This window comes from Sciurus vulgaris, assembly GCF_902686455.1.
Source record: "Sciurus vulgaris genome assembly, chromosome: 3".
NCBI classification, from domain to species: Eukaryota; Metazoa; Chordata; class Mammalia; order Rodentia; family Sciuridae; genus Sciurus; species Sciurus vulgaris.
This window is the reverse complement of record NC_136463.1, coordinates 125,731,678-125,755,496: the sequence shown is the minus strand read 5'-3', so window position 1 is coordinate 125,755,496 and position 23,819 is coordinate 125,731,678. Positions and strand designations below refer to the sequence as shown.

At 38.5% G+C, this 23,819-nt stretch overlaps 1 pseudogene across 1 annotated transcript; it reads right to left on the bottom strand.

Moving 5' to 3' along the window:
- Window positions 1-17,153: 17,153 nt before the first annotated feature.
- On the bottom strand, window positions 17,154-18,902 carry LOC306656784 (transport and Golgi organization protein 1 homolog; annotated as a pseudogene). The gene has a single exon. The product of its transcript is annotated as a transport and Golgi organization protein 1 homolog (transcript).
- Window positions 18,903-23,819: the final 4,917 nt, after the last annotated feature.

Genomic DNA, 23,819 nt, shown 5'->3' with positions numbered 1-23,819 from the left:
ACTGAGCCCCGTCTCCAGGATCCCTCAGCCTGACCGACCACTCCCTGCCTCTGGGGCCCTCACATCAACTGACTACTCCTGCTGCCAGGACCCCCAGACCAACTGACTGCATCCTATCACCGGGAACCCAGACCGACTGATTGCACCCGGCCTCCTGGATCCCACAACTACACCAAACACACTGGACCCCCAGGACCCCTGCTGGACCAACTGCATCCTGTCTCCAGGACCTCCAGCTGACCACAGCCACACCCTGAGCTGCAGCTCCCCATTTGCCAACACATTTCAAAGCCAGAGCGGCCATCTTGGATAATCCTGGAAACCGTAGCTCCGATCTTTGGGTGGGGCAAATCCCATCCTGAGACGCCTGCTGGAGGCTTGAAGCTCATTGTCAGGTACTCTCATGCATCAGGCTACTGAACTCTGGGAGGTTTCATTAGTATATGACTGTTATACAGTAGATTTTCTTTTTTCTCCTTTTTAAAAAAAAATTAAGTTTTTATTCCTTTACTTTCTTGCTTTCTTTTCCTTCTGTTTACCTGTTCCCTCAGAGTCGCTTTCTCCCTTATTTGCATGCTAACATCCGATTTCTTTTGATTACACTCTCACCCTTTCTATTTTCTAGAACTTCTGTATATTCTTTTCTTATCCCATTAACAGCCATATTCTTCATCCCTCTGCATCCTCTTTGTCCTCCATTAGAAACTGCAGACCTTACTGCAAACCTGTTTGTTTTACCGAAGGTAACATTTGAACTCATTTTGTTTACTATGACAATTTTGTTATTGTCCCCATAGGGGCTATTTGGTCCAGGATTGCATAGTGTCTGATTTGGGCACTGCTAATATTGATCTCCCCTTAAAGAAAGGGTTTTGGAAACCTATAGGCCCACTATAAGCCTATAGGGGGAAATCTGCAATACCCCAGATCTGCACTGCTAGAGGGGAAGATACATGAACAACATGAAAAAACAAGGGAAGAAAATGATCCAAACAAATCTAGATTCTATAGTAATAGAATCCAATGACTCTCTGTGGGTAATAAATATTTCTATTTTTTTTTCTCTTCTGGTTGTGTTCATTGGCTTTGTACTCACCAAGAGAAGAATCCATTGCATTTGGTTACAGACTGACTTTATAAAGTTCTCACAATTAGTAAGTGACAAGGCTTAGAACCATATTTAATTACATAGTATGTAATGTACAATATGTTAAGCATTGTAAAGCTACAACATGTTATTTAGGATATTGAGCTTTCCTTTCTGACAAAAGGAAGAGAACACATCAGGCATATGGATTATACTCAAGGAGCTTTACTATGTTTTCGTACAGCAAGACATGAGTTTATTCTGTTGTTAAGAGTTCATGTAATGAATTAAATTGTTCTAATGCCTAGAAACATCAATGATCCTGGCTTCAGAGCATAGAACTAAGTTCTATATTTCTATCAACCCTCCCTCTAATGTGACGTACCAGGAATCTTCACCTCACTACCCCTATATTTGGCAAAGACAACTGAGCTCAAGGGAGCTCTTTGGCATAATATGACATCAAGTTCTTTGGTCCCTCACAAATAAGGAATGTGTTCACCAAGTGTATTAGTCAGCTTTCCATTGCTGTGAAAAAATACTTCACATAGTGTGGAGAAGGAAAGACTTATGTTGGCTCATAGCTTCAAAAGTTTCAGAGGTTTCAGTCCATGACTGATTGGCTCCATTGCTCTGGACCTGAGATGAGACAGAGCAGAGCTGCTTAGATCATGGCAACTGGGAAGTGGGGAGGAGGGACCCAGGACCAAGATATAGTCCCCAGGAACACACCCCAAAGGACCTACTTCCTCTAACCATGCCCCATCTGCCTATAGTTTCCACCACCTAGCAGTAGTCTATTCAAATAATTAATCCAACAAATGGATTAATCCACTGATGAGATTAGAGCCCTCATGATCTAATCATTCCCTAAAGCCTTACCTCTGGACACTGCTCCCTTAGGGATCAAGCCTTCAACACACAAAACTTGGGGGACATTTTATTTTATTTTATATATATATCTTTTGGTTGTAGGTGAACACAATACCTTTATTTTATTTTTACGTGGTGCTGAGAATTGAACCCAGGGCCTTACACATGCTAAGCGAGCGCTCTGCCACTGCGCCACAACCCCAGCCCTGGGAAACATTTTAGATCCAAACCATAGCACCAAGTTTTGCCTAAAGATAGTTTTGATTTCATAATTAAATTTCTGTTAATGATTGGTTTTCCTTATTCAATATCTCACTTTTCTTTTTTGGGGTGGTACCCGCATGTCTCAAAGTGAGCGCATGTCCTTACATGAGCATGTTTCCAACCAGTCTGTTTTCTGGTTGACTCTTACTAACGGTCCTTTGAATTTTCTTGGTGAGCTCTTTGTTGTACAATGAGGAACAATAATCACTTTTACAAAATTGTTGTGCAATGAGGAAAAGCAATAAAATTTTCATATACCACAAACAAAACAAAATAAACCATTGTGCTTAGCAATGTGTCTAAATATCTTCTGAGAAGCATACAAATAAATTTTCCTGACATTATGGCCATGTGTCCTTTATGGCCATGTTTAGTTTGTGTAATTTTTCCCATGGAACCAAACACCAGTTCCTATTGATTCTGGCTCATATCCCTCCTATTTGTCATAACCTATGACCTCAGTCATTTGTATAGTATCAGATCTTCAAGAACAAGAACGTTCAGCTCACTCTCTCCTTACCTAGCAATAATATTAAACATTATTCAATTCAAACTGAATCAGACACTATGGGAAAATAAGGTATTTAGATCTTCATGCTTGGGAATTGACCACCATGACATGTGATTTTCCTCATTCCTTTCTCAGGGTTTCTTCCTTCTACCACCCTCCAAGCTGTTCTGGGCCAAGTGGATTCTGTTCTGATCCATCTTAAACTATGCTCAGTTCCCTTTCCCCCATTCTTGCCTCTTCTGTCAGCTTTACAAAACTCACTAACCTTCTCTTCTTTCTGGAGCCCTTGATATATAGCTCATCATCACTCCATTCATAAACTATGAGAATTCTGGATAATTCTATTCTGAAGGATGGAAATGGTGGTTTAAATTGGGTGCAACTGACTATAAAATAACAGACTCTAGCATTCTAGCGTGAGCCCTGGTGAGTGCCAATAACCCTACGCACAGAGGAGATTCTCTAGAACTAATGGATAAGTGAATAAAGGATCTGATTTTGTATAGGATGGAGAGATCAAATGACCTGTTCAAGGTTATACTTCTGGACCTTGCTGGAGTTCTCACAAGAATCCAGATCTTCCTGTTTCCTTCAATTCTCATGATGCTACACTGCCCAGCTTCCAGTAATTTTGTGCCTCTGGGAATTTGGCATTTAACAATGCTGCAAAGCAAGTGATCCCTCAGGCCAGGCTGGTATCTGACCAAGTTGGGCTCTTGGCAGATTTTTTTCTTTTTGGCAGAGCTGAAGATCTTGGCAGATTCTTTAGTTCCTTCTTCCTGCTGTTAAGAAAGCATGTATTTGCTTTTAAAAATATTCTCTTCAATTTCTTGTTAAATTAGACTAAAAAAAGGTTTGGATGATGTCAACCAGGCAGATGGTTTTCTGATAATACATACTTTAAAGTACTTATAATGTTTTCTTGGTATAAAATTAACAAATGTTAATTATAGAATATATAGATGAGACAAAAAGAAGGACTTTAGAAATCCCATTATCCTAACCTGCCCCAAAGTTAACCATTTTACTAGTTGGTATATTATACACCCAGTTTGTGTGTGTGTGTGTGTGTGTGTGTGTGTGTGTGTGTGTGTGTGTGTAAGAAAGAGAGAGAGAGAGAGAGAGAGAGAGAGAGAAATATCAAGGTGACCCCCTGAGTCTCCACCTTGCCATATATACACCTTAAAGTGGCGGAAAAATAGTAGGGTTAGGGCAGAGAAACAGGAGAGGGAAGTGACCGAGGAAAGATCCCAATGATCTACAAAGAGAGATTTAATTCAAAAAGTGCCAATCCCACCATTCTACTGTCCAACCACAGAGCTCTCCCTGGTTCTAAGCCCCACACCTTTTTCTTTCACCTACTTCTCATCTTTCTTGATATTACAGTCTTTTTGTCTTGTTTCTTAATCTTTCATAAACAGTAGACAAACATCTATCTGGCCCTATCGTAAGTGGGAGTACAAATCCCAATTCTCCAACATTTGTAGATGTCAGTGGGGGAGGAAACAATGAGCCATAAATATGATTGAATAAGATGGATTCACAGTAGAAATTGGATTCTGTGACTCTCTGAGAAAACACTCAAAAGACGAGGTTCCAAAGACATCATCTGGGACAAGATCTATATGCTTTCCTTAAGTGGATATTAAGGGAATCATGCAACTAATTTATTACTAAGAGATGCATGCAGACTTCTCTGTGGGTGAAATCTTATCATGTCTGCAACTGACCTGAGCAGGGAGGGAAAAAGAGAGAAATCAAATGTGGCAAATGCAAAATATAAATAATGGTTGAATCTCTTAGAAAGAACATGTGAATAGCAGTTTTTTTCTCATGTATTTTTCAATTGTTCCATAAGTGGGCAGCTTTGCTCCACCAAGCCCCTTACTGCCATGATTCTCTGCCTTACCACAGACTCAGAGACAATGGAGCCAAGTGACCATGGACTGAAACTTCCGAAATTATGAGCTGAATAAATCTTTTCTCCTTTACGTTTCTTTCTCATGTATTTTGCCACAGCAATGGAAACTGACACACTAATATATCTATTTTTGCATGAATTTCTTTTGTCTGCATCCCCATCTTGACGTGTCAAACTGCCAGAATACAATCTTTTTTTTTAGCAGTTTTTAAAAAGTTTGTTTTAATTAGCTATACATGACCATTGATGTATTTTGACACATCATATATAAATGGAGTATAACTTCTCACTCTTCTGGTTGTACATGATGTAGAATCACACCAGTTATATAATCATATATGTACATCGGGTAATAATGTCCAATTCACAGAATACAATCTTATATGCAGAATTTTTCTCATCCAGTGACCCAAACCTAGATGCTCAGACATTTTTAAGTGGTGATTACAATTACTTGATGTTCCCTTAACATAATGAAGATCAAACTCTCGTCATTAATTGCAAGGTATTTAAAGCTGATGTTTTCTACAGCATTTAATCAGGTGAGAATTCAATTTAAGTGGATAATAAGCAAGGTATGTAACTGGGTGAGAATTTGCAAGAGCACCTTGACTAAGACTGTCCTTTGGCCACATTTTCCCAAAGTGAAGCCAAGTAGTCATTATGCAGATTTAAAAAAACAAAAACCTTCTCCAGTCAAATATAATAGATATCATATATTATATTTCCTATCTTGGAGATTTCCCGTTCACATTAGCAATTAAAAGTGTTAAAATGTTCTGACTTCTGTTACTACAGTCATAATTTCTATTGGACCAATGCTCCCACAGACAACAACCAAAAATTATGGACAGATACTGAAAAAAAAAAAAAAAAAAACTACAAAACTATAAAACTGCAACAAAACAAAACAAAAAAATAACCTACCTGAATGACACTGGAAAATAATGGAAAGGAGGGAGGGAGGCTAAAACTCCATAGAAAACTGTTTTTACCAAAAGGTAAAATCCAAAGTGACAACAGCAATATGAAAGTGAGGGGAAAATCTTGGGGAAAAAGAAGAATTACAGGGCTGGGGTTGTGGCTCAGTTGCAGAGCACTTGCCTGGCATGTGTGAGGCACTAGGTTTGATTCTTGGTACCACATATAAATAAATAAAATAAAGATCCATCAACAACTAAAAAATATTTTTAAAAAAATGAATCACAATCACAAGGAGAGTATTTTAGCCAGTGTTATCCAGATGAACAGAGCCAATAGAATGTATATGTAATTATAAAGGGACCAATGAGATAAGTGCTTACACAATCAAAGGCTGGGGAGTCCTGCGATGGCAATCTGGAGGCTGGAGAACCAGGGAAACCAGTAGCTTCTCAGTCCAAGAATCTGAAGCCTAAGGACAAGAAGGACCAATGAGGCAGCCCCCGTTCAAGGCTGAAGGCCTGAAAGTTCCCTAGGGAGTCATTGGTACAAGTCTGTATCCAAAGGCTGGATAAGCTGGAGTCTGACATTTGAAGGTGATGGCAGCAAAATAAAATGCACCAACTCAAGGAGAGTAAAGAATGGATGTGCACGAGAGCTTCCTCCTTTATTTTGTTCCCTCCAGGCCCCCACTCGTTTGCTCACTCACATGCCAATCATTTCTAGCAACAGCCTTAAAGAGGCACCCTTTATCAATTTTTTAGCTGTCTCTCAATCCAGCCAAGATAAACCATCACAAAGAGAGCCCTAAATTCTACACATAAGCTCTTCTCAAATATATGCCTGATCTCCTATACAATATAGGTGTGGCAGACTCTGAGCAATGCTCAAGATGAAGAATTAAACAGAGATTTCAGCTGCTGCTTGTTGCAGGGTAAATGATTTACAGTGTGAGTCTGACCAAGTTAACTGCCTATTAAAACAAAAAGTCAATATATAGAGTACTATAACAGAACATGAAGTCTTTTCAGCTCTATTCACAATGCCCATGATACAATAAAAATTGGTATACATTCAGAGAAATAGCTAAATGTAGCCCATAATCAAGAAAAAAGGCAATCAATGGGAACCCATCTCAAAAATGATATAGACATTGGTATTAGTAGACAGGATTATGAAGCAGTTGTAACTATGCTCCGGGATGTAAATAGAAATATTCTTTCAATGAATGGGTGAAGATATCCATGCCAAGACATATAATAATCAAACTTCTGAAAATAAACAAACAAACAATGAAGAAGCTTGAAAGCAACAAGAAAGGCAGAAAAACACTTTTTATCTATAGGGGAAAAGCAATCCAAATGACTACAGATCTCATCAGACTTCATGGAGGCCAGACTGGCATGGTATGACAATTTTTTTGAGCACTTAAAGAAAAAATGATCAATCCATAATTCAATATTCACTGAAAATAGCTAGGCATGGTGGTGTACTCTTGTAATTCCAGCTACTTGGGAGGCTGAAGTGGGAGGACTGCAAGTTCAAGGTCAGCATCAGCAACCTGGCAAGACTATCCCAAAATTAAAAAAAAAAAAAGATGCCTAGGGGCTAGTTTGGTAGAGCACTTGCCTACGATGTGCAAGGCACTGGATTCAATCCCTATTACAAAAAAAAAAAAAAAAAAAAAAATCTCAAATTTGGTGAAAATCATCATGATTTTTTTTTTGTGTGTGTGTGTGTGTGTGTGGTGCTGGGGATTGAGCCCAGGGCCTTGTACATGCAAGGCAAGCATTCTACCAACTGAGCTATAGCCCCAACCTGAAGATTATAAATTTATGGATACAAAAAACTCAGTGAACCTAAAGCATGATTTTGTTTAAAAAGCCCACACCCAGTATATCATAACTAAATTGCTGAAAGCCAAAGGAAAGAGGAAATCTTGAAAGTATTGAGGAAAAAAATATTACACACAAGGGAACAATAATACAGATGATCACTAACTAGTCATCATGGAGTACTGAAGCCAGAAAACAATAGAATAACATCTTTAGAGGGCAAGAACTAAAGATTTGTCAACCTGGAATTCTATAACCAGTGAATATATCTTTCAAAAATTAAAATGATATAAAGATATTTTTAGGAACATCAATGAATGGGCATTGCAGGGTGAGAGATAGGGATCTAGTTTCATTTTTCTACATATAGATATCCAGTTTTTCCCGCACCATCTGTTAATAAGTTTGTCTTCTCTCCAAGATATATTTTCAGCACCTTTATCAAATATCAGATGACTATAGGTATGTGGATTTGTCTCTATGTTTTCTATTCTATTCCATTGGTATTCATGTCTATTTTGATGCCAATACCATTCTGTTTTTGTTATCGCAGTTCTGTAGTATAATTTCAGATCTGTTATTATTATGCCTCTTGCTTTTCTTTTCTTGCTTAGTATTGCTTTGACTATTCTGGGTCTTTTATTCTTCCAAATAAATTTAAGATTTCTTTCCATTTCTGTGAAGAATGTCAATGGTATTTTGATGGTGATTGTGTTGAATCTCTATATTGCTTTTGGTAGTATGGACATTTTGACAATATTGATTCTTCCTGTCTAAGATCATGGGATATTTTTCCATCTTCTAAGGACTTTTTCAATTTCTTTTTTCAGTTTTGTATAATTTTCATTATAGAACTCTCTTACCTGCTTAGATTAATTCCCAAGTACTTAATTTTTTTTTGAGCTTATTGTGAATGGAATAGTTTTGATTTCCATTTCTTGCCTGATTGCTCTGGCTAGTGTTTTGAGGACTATATTGAATAGGAGTGTTGAGAGTGGATATCCTTGTTTGATTCCTGATTTTAGAGGAAATTCTTTTAGTTTTTCTCCAATTAGTATGATGTTGGCTTTGGGTTTGTCATAAATGGCTTTTATGAGGTTGAGGTAAGCTCCTTCTGTCCTGAGCTTCTCCAGGGTTTTTAATATCAATGGGTGCTGGATTTTATCAAAGGCAATTTCTGCATCTATTGAGATGATCATGTGATTTTTGTCCTTAATTCTGTGTAAGTGATGAATTACATTTATGTATACTGAATGAACCTTGCATCCCTGGGATGAAAATCACTTGATCATGGTGGATTATCTTCTTAGTGTTTTTGAATGTGGTTTGACAATATTTTATTAAGGATTTTTGCATATATGTTCATAAAGGGATATTGTTCTATAGTTGTCTTGATGTACCTTGGTCTAATTTTGGTATCAGGGTTCTACTGGCTTCATAAAAAAGTACTTGGGAGTGTTCTCTCCCTTTCAATTTTTGTGGAAAAATTTGATAAATATGGCTGTTTTTTCTTCTGTAAAGGTCTAGTGGAACTCAGCTGTCCTGGGTTTTTCTTTGTTGTAAGGATTTTAATTGCTGTTTCAATTTCATTACTTGATATTGGTCTGTTTAGTTTTTCTATATCTTCCTGATTCAATTTGGGCTGGTCACATATGTCTAGAAATTTGTCAATATCTTGTGTATTTACCAGTTTATTAGAGTATTAATTTTCAAAATAGGATTTGATTATTCTCTGGATTTCAAAAGGGTTTGTGGTGACACTTCCTTTTTCATCTCTGATCTTGTTGATTTGTGTCTTCTCACTTTTTCTTTTGGTTAGTTTGGCTAAGGGTTTGTCAATCATATTTATCTTCTATCTACTCTTTTTTTTTTTTTTTTTTTTTTTTGTGGTACTGGGGTTCGAATCCAGGGCCTTGTGCTTGCAAGGCGAGCACTCTGCCAACTGAGCTATCTTCTCAGCCCAATCATATTTATCTTTGCAAAGAACCAACTCTTCATTGCATTGATCCTGTATATTGCTTTCTTATTCTCAATGCCATTGATTTTTTTTCTGATCTTATTTCCTTTCTTCTACTGGTTTGGGGATAAGTTTGTTCTTTTTCTAAGGCCTTGAGGTAAAACATAAGCTTATTTATTTGGGATGTCTGATTTGTTTTTTTAATGTAGGCATTCAGTGCTATAAATTTTTTCCTTAGAACTGCTTTCATACTGTCCCAGATATTTTGATATGTAGTATTTCTGTTCTCATTCATTTCTAAGAATTTCTTGATTAATTCTCATTTCTTCTTTGATCCATTCTTCATTTAATACAGTATTGTTCAAGCTCCATGTGTTTATGTAGCTTCCATTATTTTCTTGCTTTGATTTCTAGCTTCATTTCATTATGATCTGATAGGATACATGGGATTATATCAATTTTTTTTCTATCTGCTAAGATTTGCTTTGTAGCCTAGAATATGGTCTATTTTGGAAAAATTTCCATGCGCAGCTAAGAAGACAAAGTCAACTGTTTTGGGGAAGAATATTCTATAACTGTCCATTAGAGCTATTTGATTTATAGTGTTGTTTAGTTTGGAGATATCTTTATTGTTTCAGTATCTATTGGTGAGAGGTTGTATTGAAATTATCCTGTATTATTGTTTTGGGGGTCTACGAGGGATTTAATGTCATGGAGTATTTTTCCCATGTAATTTGGAGCATTGACATTTGGGACATAAATGTTTACTATCATTATATTTTTCTGTTGGATTGTTCCCTTTACTAGGATGTAGTGGCTTTCTTTGTCTCTTCTGATTACTTTTTGCTTGAAATCTGCTCTGTAAGATATGAAAAAAACTATTCCTGCTTACTTTCTTGGAGCATATACCTGGAATATTTTTTTGCCATTCTTTTACTTTCAGCCCATGGATGTCTTTGCCAATAAGCTGTATCTCTTGTAAATATCATATAGTTGGATCTTGTTTTACGATCCATTCTGCTTGTCTCTGTCTTTTAATCAGGAAGTTGAGAATATTAACATTCAGCATTAGTGTGGATTTTTGTTTGTGGTTTCCTGCCATTTTGGTTTTTTGCTATATCCTATTTTGATTCTCACTTAGATTATTCTTCTATTGAACTTTATCTGTTTGGGAGCTTTGGGAACTGGTTTTTAGCTCCTCTGCATTTTATCTTTGAGTATTCTTTGTAGTGCTGGCTTGGTACTCGTGAATTCTTTTAGTTTATTCTTGTCATGGAAAGTTTTTGAATTCCCCCCCTCAAATTTGAAACTGAGCTTTGTGGGTTATAGTAACTTTAGCTGGAAGTTGTTTTCTTTTAGGGCTAGAATATCTCATTTCAGGCCTTCTTCGATTTTAGAATCTGAACTGAGAACTCAGAAGCGAGCTTTATTTAGTTTGCCTCTAAATGTGACCTGATGTTTCTCTCTTGTGGTTTTTAATATTCTTTTCTTATTTTCTATATTAGGCATTTCAATATGTCTTGGTGAGCTTCTTATTTAATTAGGTCTATTTGGGGTCCCGTAAGCCTTCTGTATGTGGATGTCTATCTCATTTTTGATATGGGTAAAATTTTCTGTAACTATCATTGAAAATGTTCATTATGCCTTTACTTTGTATCTTCTTGTACTTTTCTATCCCACTAATTCTCAAGTTTGGAGTTTTAAAATTGTCCCAAAGTTGGTGAACATTTCTGGTCATGCTCTATAATTTTTTCCTTTTATTATCTCCTGTATGAAAGAGCATATATAGCCTGTCTTCCATGCCTGAAGTTCTTTCTGTCTGTAAGGGCTGAGGTTCTATTTTCTATGCAATCTAATCTGTTTATGATGACTTCAAGTGAGTTTTTAATTTGATTGTGTATTTAATTTCTAGGAGTTCTGCTTTGTTTCTTTTCACTATTTCTATTTCTTTGTTGAAGTGGTCTTTTTTCTCCTGTAATTTCTCTCTTAATTCCTTCCTTAAGTCTTCTTTTAGTTCATTGAACATTTTAAAAAATGTTTTAGTTGTTGATGGATACAATATCTTTTTTTATTTATTTTGGGGTACTGAGGATTCAAATCCAGTGGCTCACACGTTTGACGTTTGCGTGGATTGTGGATTTCGAGGGGAGATTTGTTTGCCTGTCTTCTCATGTTTTCAGAGCTCTTGGACTTGCTTGTCAACTGAAGTGGATTCCTCTACCTTTTTTTTTTTTCCCAGGCATCCTTTTGTTCTGGTGTCATGGGAATCATACAAGAAGCGGCAAACTTTTTTTATTTTAGTTGTTGATGGGCCTTTAATTTATTTATATGCTGTGTTGAGAATTGAACCCAGTGCCTCACACACGCTAGGCAAGAGCTCCACCACTGAGCCACAACCCCAGCAGCAGCGGAGTTGAAGAGTGAGAGAAACCAAACTTTATTTTACTCCAGCAAGTCCAGAGGAGGTTAGCATCCCAAGTTCTGAGCATCCCTTACCAGTTTTTCACAACATTTATGGCTATCTAGTGTCATAAATTTTCTAGTCTAAAACGATACATAATTGGGTACAAGGTCTCAAAAACAACAAAACCCTATATATAATTGTGTATAAGGTTTTTTGAGTGGGAAGTGTGTTTACAAAAGCAGAGCACCAGGAGACTGGCTCCTATTACAAGGCCTTCAAGAAATCTGTAGCCTTGGGCCCAAGCCTTCACAGGGGCGTTTACACTTCAAAAGAGATAGATCCTAGGGACAGTCCTTTACAATCCAAAAGGAAGAAGTGAATGGTGTTATAATTAGGTTCCCTGAAATCCAGCTGGCAGGAACAGGGAGGGGAACACACACACACACACACACACACACACACACACACACACACACCCAACTAATTCTTACAGACAGCATCCTTAGTTTACTTACTTTATATCCAGGCCTGGGTCAGTAATCCACTACACTGGGCCTTATCTCTGTTCTTCTTGTTTTTGTACCAGGGATTGAACTCAAGGGCACCACTGAGTCACATTCCCAGCGCTATTTTGTTTTATTTAGAGACAGGGTCTCACTGAGTTGATTAGCTTCTCGCTTTTGCTGAGGCTGGCTTTGAACTCTCAATCCTTCTGCCTCAGCCCCCCAAGTTGCTGGGATTATAGATGTGTGCCTATCAGCTTCTCTCTGTTTGATGTATGCATAAATGCCAAAGGGTGGGACCTGACTTCCCTCTCTAATTGTTCCTCCTTGGGTTCTTGTTGATGATTGGGGCTTTTGTCTCCTTACTTCTTTGAGTTGGAGTAATGTCAGAGAATATTTAGTTCAGCAGCAGAGTCTGTAAATGTGAACATTTAGTATCCTTGTAGGTTCTCAGCATCTCACAGAAACGGGGGAAATAAACAGTAGTAACAATCATTGCAAACAACAAACATTACACAGTGTTTAAGTAAATACCCAGTTCCTACTATGTCTTCAATATTAATTGCCACCAATAAAGAAGAATGGTGGGTTCAGCAATTGTCAACAGTGAAAACAATAACCATGAACTAGCTTGATCTTAAAGCAAACATTTAGTATCAACAATATCACCCACAGCAGTTGGATTGCATTAGCATTAATGGTGGGGGAGTTGTATAAACCAATTAGTAGTTCTAGAAGACGGTGAATATGTTACAGTGATAAGAATCAATTAGGGCCCAGTTCCGTTTCCTCAGATGTTGAAGATTGAATGAGGCAAGTGTAGAAGTCAAGTTTTATTTAAAGGATCAAACAGAGATGGACTTCTCCATGGAGAAGGAGTCCCAGAGCTGGGTGTCCATGGGAGGGGGTGGATCTTGTCTTCTTACAGTTTCCAGGTTTCTTACTTCTCATGCCCTCCTATCCCACCCATAAGGCAAAAAGGTGGGAAGGGGGCAATGCAGGAGTACCTCTCTACACTGTCTGCCCAGAGAATCAGGAAGGGAGCCACCCAGGGAATACTCAAAGAATTCCTTGCTGGGAGGAACAATCCCCAGGAGTCAGGTGACTTTGGCCATAAGTGAGGGGGAATGTGTCCTGACGGTATTAACCACTCCATTCCCTTTGAATCAGCTTCCATCTTCCTGACCTGATCATCTAGCTACACTAGCTGCCTGAACTTTGTTCTTGTTTCAAAAATACAGTTTAGGAGAAAAGGATATATGTTAGGAAGTTACAAAAGACTTTACTATTTACTATTTCAAAAAACAGAGAGAATGCAGAATAGATGTAGCAGGTAATGTTTATATAGAAGGAGGAGAAAACAAGCAACAAGGTATTGGTGGGGCGGGGAGAGAGAGAGAGAGAGAGAGAGAGAGAGAGAGAGAGAGAGAGAGAGAGAACAATAGAATTTGACTGTTAGCAAGATAAGAGAAACAAGAGAAATAAACTAAAAAAATACAAAACCAAGCCAAAATATACAATCCTGAAACCTTGAACCCTCAAAAGACAGTGCTAGAAAAAAAAATAATTAAATAAACTGGGCACAGTGGCACATGCCTATAATCCCAGAGACTTTGGGAGGCTAAGGCAGGAGGATGGCAAGTTTGAGACCAGCCTCAGCAATTTAGCAAGGCTGTAAACAACTTAGGGAGTGAAGGGCATGAAGAATAAATCCTGGAGCATTCCCCTATCTACAGCTGTTCCCCCACATGCCCTTCCGCCATGTGTGTGATTTGTCTGTGGTCAATTGGATCTTTTGTTATTTAGAAGCCCAGGCCTCCGTCAGAGGGAAAGCTGGAACAGAGAATGGGGAGAACACAAAAGGAACCCGCACCTGACCCCCACCTGACTGAACCAGCTGACCCCAGTATAATAGGCCCCAGGGAACTTCTCGACCTGCCCTCTCTGCCCCCACCAAATGAGCCTGCCAAAAGTGCCTGACCAACTCATGCCATGACCTGGCTCTGCTAAACCCTATAACACTCAAACCCTTGTGGTAGCTCATTGCCATTTTCTCTCCTGAAAATATGCCCCTCTGCTGCTTAATAAAATCATCACTGACCCTATTTCAGTTATTTTTGCTTTCAGGGAGACCCTGTCTCAAAATAAATAAATAAAAAGGACTGGAGTTGTGGCTCAGTGATAAAGCACCTCAGGATTCAATCCCCAGTACCAAAATAAAATAAAATAATGATAATTACATTAAAATGATAAAAGTGAAAAAGAAACAAATAAGTGTATGTATATATGTCCCTGAACCAATCAGCACAGCCAGAATTCACATGTACGTGTGCAAGCACAGGAGTGCAAGCACGCGCACACAAATGGAAAGAAAAAATTAAATTAAAAATTTAGAAAACCAATATCTTAGTGAAGACTGAAGAAAGCTTCTCTAAAGAGGTGGCCAAAATACTTGACCAGATTGGGTGGTCACTGTGAAGGATTTTGCAAAATAATATTACTACAGGGCAGCTCCCTGGGAAAAATGCAGGGATAATGTGGCTCAGGAGGAGGGAGGAGAAATTAGCCCAACATTAAGCCTGGGATACATCCTTTCCCAGTAACAATAGGCCCTAAGGGAAAAAGCAAACTTTCATCCCTTCTTGGCTTCACCCCTAGCATCTCCAACAAAAGCAAACATTAACCCCTTCCAAACCCCACTGGATCTTGAAGGAAGGAGGCAAATATTGAAATGCTGGGACTTGGACTTTTACCCTTTCCCATTGTAGCTGAGTCCTGGAAGGAAAAAAGCAAATAGTGACGCTCTAGGTAACAATGGGTCCCAGAGGAAGGAAGATAAGCAGGGAAAAACGAATTGTAAGCTTTTTCCAGTGACAGTGAGTTTCAAACTTTTTACAACTGCCTTCCCGCGTTAAAATTTTAACCAGCACAACTAGGACCCTGACTGTCCAAACTGCACATCCTCAGTCTCCGATGATTGATTCACCCTCATTGTAAACTAAAAAACCAGACTCCTTCTGGAACCCAGGCATCTCCATACCCAGAAAATAAGCCCTCCTGTGCCTGATTGACTTGGCTGCAGAATAAAGGAGAGCTTGCTGATCCGAGGTTTGCTTCCTGTCTCCTGCCTCTGTCATTTGTGAACCATGTGCTTACACACTATGGCCAATAGTTTTTTTTTTTTTTTTTTCCGATTCTTCTTAACTTATGTACTCACAGAGGAGAGAGCAAGTGGTGGGGATGTTAACCCCCTCCTGTTTTTGTGTTGTTCTGAATTACCAGTTGTAGCATCCCAAGATTGAAGCTGTTTAATATAAGACCTTCCCTTCTCACTAGTATGATGTGGGATGAGTTAGGACATATTGTCAGATGGCATTTTGTCCATATGGACCAGTCCAGTATACACCCAGGATACTGTTTCTGGAGCATTCTTTGAGGGGCGTTCCAGCAGGTGAGGCTTAGGTCTAATCAGGCCTCAGGGGCTTTGCTGGGTGGTGCCTTCTCTAGGGCACCAGATTGACCTGACCCTAGGACTGAACAGTATCTGATCTCTTCTGCAGGTCTGGTTCTCAGGACTCTTCCAAGAAATCCAATCATGGGGCAGGGGGACCGATCTATCCACTGCCGCCCAGGAGCACAGCCTTCCCGGAATTAGTCCTTGAGCTCTTCACTCCTGCATGCTCAGACTCCCAGCCTGCTTCAGCTGGTCATGTGAGCCACCAGACACAAAGGAAAAGTGAGACGACTCCCCTTTGCCCTTCCATTTGGAAACCCCCTGGGTACAGTTACTCCGGGACTGTTTCACGCACATTCCACTAGGCCCAGCCTGGGTCTCTTGATAGGTGCCTGCCAGGAAATTGTGGTTGTGCTGTTTTTTAATTTATTATTATTATTAATAAACAATTTTTTATGAACTATTATTACAAAGAACTTCAGCAAGAAGGGAAATAAGTTTATGATCCTTGAGTAAACATTTTTAGCCTAACAGTCTGTGACCAAATATTAAGAAAGAGAGAAAGATCAAGCTTCTAAACACCATTGCTCTGTATCACCTGGAATACACTCAAAATAGGATGATGGAAATACATGTTCTTAAAGCATTTCCACAGGAAATGTTCATATTTTATGACATTCTAAATCATTTAGCAATTATATATGCTACATTAACTAAAACACAGGTATTCCTTATTGCACATTTCAAAGTTGGAAGGATACTTTAGCTTAAGAGGTGATCATTATTTAGAGGGGGAAATGATAATTTTGAATTTTTTGGCTCAAAAATGCATACTGCCAAGACAGCTTACTTCTAAAAACAAACCCTTAAAACTTTTGGATTTCGAAGCCAATAATCCCTTAACACAATGGACAGTCCATAGTCCACATTCTGACTAAGTGTCAGAGGTCATGGTTACGGGCTCTGTTTTAATGCGAACAGTCCTGGCTACTGTTCTGAGAGGCAGATGAAGACTCATCTCTAGACGCTGAAGGTGTTAAGTCTCTTGCGGCAGGTGATGGTGAGTAGTCTTGGGAACCATGGGTTGGGGGTGGTAATCAGTTACCAGGAATGAAGTACTCTCTTGGACCAAATGAACCTACAGGTCTAAATGGTGTAGGTCCTGGTAAAAATTCCCGAGAGTCAAGAGGCAGATCATGTTTTCCAGGTAGAACACCTGATGCATATTCTCTTAAGCCTAGTGGTGGACACACACCAGGACCAAATGGTAAAGGGAGTGGCTGAGGCCCCAAAAGCCCACCAAGCTGAAGTGGCAGTCCATATCGAACAGGTGGTGGTAGAGGCCCTCCCACAGGGGAGCGCATGAGAGATACCCCTGGGAAAGGGGCCCTTTTGTAGCCAAATTAACCTTGCCTTCATCCATCACCTTGGCCGGAGAAGAGCTTCTGGAGCTGCTGTTCACGGGAGCTGGACCACATCGTGGTTCAGAGGCAAAGGGTTTCCCAGATGCCTCAGACCACCATCGAGGACGAGGTAAAGGTCAATCCATTGACCCATATTCACTTCTAGGCATATCTCTTTGATTAAGAGTAGCAGAGAGATGTCTGCCAGCTGGATCTGCTGTCAGTGGAGGGGAACATTCTCCACCACTCACAGGGAACAGGCCAAAAGAGCCATTCTGACTCAGTGGACCTCTCCGGGGAGGGTTTTGTGTATTTGGTCTTCCGGGCATTGGTTTTACAATCACAGGTTCATCTTGCGCATTGCCATCTTTTGGGTAATTTCCAATAATTTGTGTCTCAAATTAGCAGCTTCCCTTTTCTCTTCAGCTATAGCTCTTTCTGCAGCACAAGCTTTGAGCCAGTTATCATGAGCTTTCTTCTCATGAGTAGCAATCTGGTTTTTAAATGAGCTCTCTGTTTTCTGTAATTCTTTCTCCATTTCTTCAATTCTCTGCTTGTAAGTTTTAACTTCCTCTGTAGCCAAAACCGCCTTTTCATCTGCAGCTGACAGCCGCTGTTCTCTTTCTTGTCTCTCATACTCTTCTTGACTCAGTTTCTTTTGCAAAGTCATCTCCTTCTGCTGGTACAGTTTGCTTAAAATCTCCACTTTCTGCCTCAAAGTTTTGCACTCATCTTCCAGCCCAGCTTTAGCAGACTGCAGTGAATTGCAGTCATCTTCTAATTTCTTTATTTGGTCTTCTAGGTCACATTTTGTGGGCATCCAGGCTCTTAGCTTAAGTTGTAAAGGTTTTAGATCCTCTTAACTACTGATATTGCGGTTTGTGTCTGAGAGACATCCATCAGCTGCTTAATTTGATTTTTCACCTTCACACTCTGGTTACCTCCTACTTCTCCATTGGTTAACTCATCTGACTCATCTCCTCCTTTATTTTGACCCTCAGATTCCCATTCACACTCTATCTGATTCAACAGTGTAATACAATTAGTCAAAGCATTAATATTATCATCTTTGTGAGTAAGAGCTACTTCTAAATCTTTCTGGGACTCTCAAATGATTTTATTTGGTCGCTGAGCTCAGCATGTGATTTACTCCCGTCTTCGATTTCCTGCTGCAACTGCTCTTTCTTCTTCTTAAGCCTAGCATTTTCTTCCTGAGCCAGATGGCATTCAGACTTCACCTTCTCTTCACTAAGCTTAGCTTAAGAGCAATTTGAACCTCTGAAAATTCTGAAGCATTCATTGAAATAACATCCTTTAACTTCTCTGTAGATTTCTTGTTTTCTAATATCAAGTCCTGATTCTTGATTCTGTTCTCTCTCAAATTCTAACATAACATGAAGACTTTTAACTCTGTCATCAAGAATCTCATTAGTTTCTTCGGGTAGATTGATTTTATCCTTATATTTAATTGCTTCATCAGAGAGAATCACATTTTGTTGCTTGGTTTCTTGGACATGTTTCTTTGATTCCTTGATCTTCTGTTCATAATTTGACAAGTTTTGCACTAGTTCTTCATTTTCTTTCATGATATTCTTTAACTTTTCAGAAATTTGCTGTTCAGTAACTTGATATACTCTATCTTTTACAACAAGAATAGTTCTCCAGAAGAAAATGGCAAGTGAAACAATTCCCAAGAAGACAGTGAGAAGTAGTCTTCCATGGTAGTCCATAAAAATCAGGCTCAGGCTGAACATCACTGGGCTATGTGGCAACTAGTTCCTCAAAATTCTCCAATAGCTTCTTGGAGAGATAAGATCCTTGCAGTGTCATATTTCTTGTTTGCCTGCAGTGTTTTAAAGTATAATGAGTCTAAATACTTTAAATTGAGCATATATTTCCATTTGTAATAGGCCCTAGCACATCATATTGTCTAACATCTGGCTAGAATCCCTCTGTATAATACTTCTCTCATAGATAACCCGGTTTTTATGATAAAAAAAATTATGTAAGACAAAAACTTAAATATCTGATAAAACTAATTAATTTTATGACTATAATTAAAACCACGAGGATAATGAATAATACAAATAATGAACTGTTTCTCTAAGGTTTTAAATCAAAATTCCATTCTACACTTATATAAACAAAGACAAATGACAAGTAATTCCAGACAATGCTAGAAAACTGGCTTAGACAACCTACCCTAAATTTAACTTCCTTCTATAAGACTCAATGTCTAGTTCTAAATGTCTGCTCAAAGGAGTGTGTTAAACACCAGCCTTCGCTCCTCTCCACCGCCCTCTTCAAGTGTCCGAGATAACTCTCATTCTGGCCCCAGCTCCCAACAGTCTCCACAGGGACGAGACGTTAACTGCATTTAGCAACGTACCAAGGGCCTTGCCACCTCTCAGTATTCCGTTAAAAAGTGCAACGAGGAAAGCTTCAAGTGCACTCTCACCCGCTCGCTTAACAATACAGCTCCGTGCTGCCTGCCCGGGCCTGACACACCGTTTCTCCGTCGCCGTCAGTCAGTGCACCCGCTCCGCTCACAACTCAGCCACCCGCCTGCCACAGCGGGGGTCCCTCCCTATGAGGGCTGGTAGAGCACCGACAGGGGTCCCAGAAGCTCCGGGTCCCCCGGGGAAGCGGCGACAAAAGGCACGATGACAGATACTGAGTCCACTGTGTCAGACAGCTGAGCCGAGACGATGCTTCCCCGCTGAAGGGCACAGGACTCAGACCTCTTCCACCTTTCCTACTTCAGAAGGACCCAGCACAGGGGTTGTGTTGGTTTTTTGTCCCCCCCTGCCCTGGTCCCACAGACGCCAAGGCAGCATGCTCGCCCCAAATGGCTCTCGCCTCAGCGTCCTGAGGCCGGTTGCCATACAGAGCGTGCTTTTCAAGGGCCAGTGTGCTGTGCAGCCTCTGGGTCACTTACGATCAGGCAGCATTTCTGATCTTAGGTTTCTCTGTACCAAGACTGTGTTCCCCCTCCTTCTGCCTCTGGTGAATCCGCACTGGCACTGGGTTGGCTTCCATATATTCTTTCTGATTTGCCTTGTTGTACTCTAATTTCTAGGTCCCTAAGCTGGTTTGAGTGTCCAATATTAAATTTTAGTGAAATCCCTCTTTCACCCACCTCACTGAGAAGCTACACACCGCTGCTTTGGTTCCATGCCACGACGCAGCTTGGGATGCAGCTTTCCATCACCATCTTCCAACTTCCTGTAGGTAAAGTTTAAAAAGCAAACAATTTTACTGCTTTTCTTCTTTAAAATAGATATTCCTCAGGGCTGGGGTTGTAGCTCCGTGGTAGAGCACTTGCCTAGCACGTGTGAGGCACTGGGGTTCATCCTCAGCACCACATAAAAATAAACAAATAAAATAAATGTCTAAAAAATGCAATAATATTATAAAAAACACATGCCTCCATAAAACAAAACTTCCAACACTTTATTATGAATTTATAACAGGAGTTGTAATATATGTAACAAGACTAGAATAAAAGATAGTGAGTCACTAAGTCTATTCTATTGAAAAATTTAGTATACTGTTAATTCTAAGTAGATATTAAGGGTATATTATAATCCATGAAGCAACCACTAAAAATCTAATAACAAATTAGCTAAAAAACTAATAATTAAAATGAAATTCTAAAAAATATTCAATTAAGCCCCCTCCCCCTCACCTCCAAATAAGGCAGAAAAAAGAGGAACAAAAAACAGATGGGAAAATGAATAGTAAAATCAAACTACATTAATAATTATGTTAAAGGTAAAGTGAATGGTATTAAAACAGATTGTAGACATACATTTCTTTGAAAACAGGACCCTCTATGTTGCCTGTTAGAAATGTAGATATATGTAGATTGACATGAATGGATAGAAAAGATATAATATCCAAATAGTAAGCACAAAAATATGGAGTAGCTATATTAATATCAGCTAGCACAGAGATCAAGACAAATACTATTTTCAGGGATAAAGAAAGGTATTTCCCATTGAAAAAAGGATCAACTATAATTAGAGTTTTCTAAACATTTCTCTTTCAGCAATTGTTAAATCATGGAGACAAAAAAATCAATAAAGACAGAATACTCAACAACATTTTATCAATTTTCTTGACTTAATTGACATCTATGGAAGACTACACACCGCAACTGCAGAATTCATATTCTTTTTAAGTGCATATGACATATTCAGCATGATAAGTCACATACTAGGCTATAAAACAAATCTCAATAAGTTTATAAAGATTAAAACCATATAGAATATGCTCTCTGATTAGAATGGAATTAAGCTGAAAATCAGTAAGCTAATCAGAAAACCCACAATAATGGGAAATTGACACATTTCTAAAGAAGGGAAATTAGAAAATCAATGAAATAGAAAAGAGAAAACAATTAAGAAAATGAACAAAGGCCAAAATCTGTTCTTTGAAAAAAGCAAAACTAATAAATCCCTAGGTAGACTAATCAAAAGTTAAAGAAGAAAAAAGTTGATAGTATCAGAAATGAAAGAGGAAATATTATTGTAGATCATACAGATTTTAAAAACAGGAAATATAAACAATTTTATTCCCACAAAGTTGACCGCTTGGTTGAACAAATTCCTTGAAAAATACAACTTAACACAAGCACAGAATAGCATCATTAATGCTAAGATATGGAGGAATTGAAGTATTCCATTTTCATACTATTATTTACACAATATTCCTTTTTTAAGTGTTGTTCTGAGTCAAATTCTATTATTCAATCTGTTTAGCCTGTACTTAATCTTTATTGATCCTTTCTTCATAGAAAGAGAAAAATCAATTTTCTATTATGTTTGTTAAACAGGTAGAGTGATATTGCAATAGGCATTGTAAATAAAACAATTGATAATTTAAAAAAAAATACAACTTAACAAACCTGACACAAGATGAAGCACAATATCTGAAAGTCATATCTACTAAAGAAATTAGATTTATTATTTAAAAAAAAAAAACCAAAAACTTTCCCACAAAGAAAACTCTAGACCCAGATGGTTCACTAGTAAATGTCGTCAAACATTTAAGGAAGACATAAAGAAATACATATTAAAGAAGTATATCAATTCCTTCAGAAAACAGAGAAAGCTACATTTCTAAAATACTGATAGTAAAACCTGGCAAAGATCTTAAGGGGGGAAAAACCTGTAGACGAATATCATTCATGGGCACAGAAACAAAAATCCTTATGAAAATATTAGCAAATCTAAGTTGGGTCTGGTGGTGTGCACCTGTAATTCCAGCACTCAGGAAGCTGAGGTGGGAGAATCAGTTGAGCCCATGAATTCAAGACCAGCCTGGGCAACATAGTGAGTTTTTGTCTCAAAAAAAAAAAAAAAAAAGCAAATCTAATCCAGCAATATATAAAAAGGTAATGCATCATGTTCTAGGGGAGTTTAGGAGTACAAAGTTGGTTCAACATGCATAAATCAATGTAAGTCACCAAATTAATAAAATAAGTAGAAAAACAAGTGATTATTTCAGTAAATGCAGAAAAAAAATAACACAATTTTAAACATTCATGACTTCAAAAAAATAACTCAGGAAATTAAAATGCCTCAATCTGATGAAGATCATGTATGACATCTTTAATTATAAAATATTGAATGCTTTCTCTCTGTGAGAGTGAACAAACTAAGATTGTCTGCCTATTCCAGTTGACTGATGTTTACAACATTTTGAAATATATCAAAAATTTAAGATAGAATATTTGATGAAAAAAGGATAGGTAAGCAGAAATGTTATAAGACAAATGTACCAAATTGTTAATCATAGACTCTCAGTGGTGGCTGTTTGCTTGTTTACTCTATAATTCTTTCTGCTTGTCTGTATGCTTGAAAATGTTTATAAGATGTTAGGGGAAAGACTGCCAAGATCTTAGAAACTTTAACTCTTTGTTTTCCAAACTTCTTAACAACAACAACAACAAACTCTTAAAGAAAAAGTAATAAATCTTACAGAACATGCTCTGGAGAACAGTTCCTGTTTACATTCATTTTCAACTCCTTTGAGTATTTAAAATAAGAATGGTGTATTATTTATTCATTGTTGCATAGAAAATCATCCCAAAATGTAGTGGCTTAAAGTGACAACCATTTATTATTTCTGTAAGATGACCGGAGCTCAGTTTGGTAGTTCTTTTGCTGACCTCACTTGAAATCTCATGCATCTGAGCTCAGCTGCACCTGGAACATTCAAGAAGGCCTTTCATCCTCTAAGGTCTCTCTGCAGGTGGCCATTAGTCATTTAGTGGACTCTTTTAGACTTCCTCGACAGCATAATGACTGGACGCCAAGAGGCAGAATCAGAATCTGCAGTTTCTGGGAATGATTGGGCTCAGATTTTCAGAATGTCACTTATTCTATATTCATTTAGTTAAAGGAAGACAAAAGGTCAATCCACATTCAAGAGAAGACAAACTTCACCTCCTAGCATGAGGAACAGCATATGCATACCTGGAGAAGAGTAACTGATGGTGGCCATTGAAGGATATGGAAATGACAACTCCTAAAACAGTGCGTCCTGGGAAGAGGGAGGGAGGAAGAAGGCAACACATTGATAACATTGATTCTTTCCCAATACATCCTTTCCCAGTGACTGTACAATAGACCTTGGAGGGAAAGAGAAGAGTGCTGAATGCTGAACTCTGAATCCTCCAT